Source organism: Crocuta crocuta, unplaced genomic scaffold (assembly GCF_008692635.1).
Source record: "Crocuta crocuta isolate KB4526 unplaced genomic scaffold, BGI_CrCroc_1.0 scaffold64, whole genome shotgun sequence".
In the NCBI taxonomy this organism is placed as follows: domain Eukaryota; kingdom Metazoa; phylum Chordata; class Mammalia; order Carnivora; family Hyaenidae; genus Crocuta; species Crocuta crocuta.
In genome coordinates this window covers 11,866,044-11,867,828 of record NW_027530640.1, presented here as the reverse complement: position 1 = coordinate 11,867,828, position 1,785 = coordinate 11,866,044, and the positions used below count along the sequence as shown (strand labels likewise).

Genomic DNA, 1,785 nt, shown 5'->3' with positions numbered 1-1,785 from the left:
GACGCGGGGGGGGGGGGGAGGCTGGGCCCACGACAAAACCGAGGGCTCCGAACAGCGCCCTCCGCTCAGGGAAAGGCGGAGGTCAAGAGGCTGGCTCGCCGGATCCCCGTTCAGCTCTCCCCCCAACATCAAGACGCGACTCGCAGACCACCCAGGATCCAGGGGGCAAAGTAGGGCGCGGCGGCCAACCCTTCAGACCCCTGTCTCAGGAGTAAAAGGAAGGTGTGGGTCTTGATGGAGGAGTTCCTACAGAACCCCCCAAATCTTGCAGCCCATGGCACCAGCCCAACTCCGCGCACCCCTTCCGAGCGACGAAAAAAAAAAGCTACCTTGCTCCCTTATTGGGCGCTTCAGCTCTTCTGACAGGTCCCAGAAGCAGCCCCCCATTTAAAAACTGGGGTCACTCACTTTCTGTCGATTCTACAAATAAACAAAGCCAGGCGCACCCCGCCGGAAAGCAGCCCATTCCGGGAGAGGACAACTTCCCCCAGTAAGAAAATTAACACATTCTTCTCGGGGCGGTTCAGCCCCTCGCTCTAGGGAAGCAAAGGGGAGGGGGGCTTGGGGCCGAACTTCGTGGGTAAATTTGGGGCCAAAGCAGCGAGGCAGGCGCCTGGGACACCCGCCTCCCACACCCCGCAGCTACAGGAACACCCCCGGTCTCCCTCCCTGGCTTTTCACGCTGCTTGGCCACGCGGGGCTCGGGAGACAAGCTGAAAGACTCCCCAAGGCTGGGGAGGACGGGAAAGAGAGGCCGCGGGGAACTGAGGTTGTGGTGGTGGGGGGTGATACTTAGACGGAAAAAAAGGGGAAAAAAAAAAAGGTCAAACTTGATCAGCCCGCCAGGCACCCCGCGGGTAGCGGGGGCGAGGAACCGGAGGGGAAATGTAGAAGTGGCCGCCGCCCCCTCCAAGTGGAGGGGTGAGACTCAGCCACGCGTGGTCCAGGGCAGCAGTTACTGTAGCCCCCAAAACACAAGGCTGCGAGGGGTCTGATGGGGGGAGTGCGCGCCGCAGATCTCCAATCAGCCGCCCCCGCAGGCGGAGCGCCCGCCCAACACCAAGAGGTGAGGACCCGGGCTCCCGCCGCCCCAGCGCCCTGAAGCTCGAGTACTTGAAGAGGGGACGGTACCCCGCAGGAAGAGCCCTGGTCCCAACCCACGGCGCCCAAACCGCAGTCCCCGACCCTAAAACCCCTCTTTTTGTCTGTACCCAGTGATCTGCGACCGAGCCGACTGCGGCTTGGGGAGGCTTGGGTATAGCAGCGGCCACCGAGCGATCACCGGCGCTAGGGCTCCAAGGCTACAGGGGTCCGCGGCTCAGGCTGCGGGCGCCCCCCGCCCCTCCCAAACACGGACCCCTCCTTTCCCGTCCCTGGCTCTCCGCACCTGAACTTCGGGGGAGCTCGCGCCGCCAAACTTTCCGCCGACTTGCAGCGAACTCCGGCCCCGGCCGCGCACCGGGCCCCGAGGGAGGNGCCTCCACCTCAGCTCCCCTCCCTCCTCCCTCCGCCTCCCTCCCAGCGCAGCTCTGGCCACTTGGACGCCGCAGGCTCTGAGGCCGGAGCCGCAGCCACTGCGCCTCGAGCTCCCCGCGCTCTGACGTGGTCGGCCCAGGCTCAGCTCCCCAGTGCGCCCCGTCTTCATCTCTTTTTTCCGCAACTTTACAAAAAATAAGAGGACCTTCCCTATTTTGTGACGGATGCCTGGGCTCGACGACCTACCTTACGGGGAAAACCGCGGTCCCTCTGCCTCCTCTCCTAAGCGGGCCGGAAGCTACCTGGACC

The 1,785-nt window shown here is 64.2% G+C and overlaps 1 protein-coding gene across 1 annotated transcript in view; it reads right to left on the bottom strand.

The window, feature by feature from the left end:
• CXXC5 (CXXC finger protein 5) overlaps window positions 1–1,477 on the bottom strand; it is a 33,093-nt gene extending 31,616 nt beyond the window's left edge. Inside the window, 1 exon segment of the mRNA XM_077768753.1 lies at window positions 1,388–1,477. The gene's annotated coding sequence lies outside the window, so the exon portion shown is untranslated.
• Between the last annotated feature and the right edge of the window lie 308 nt (window positions 1,478–1,785).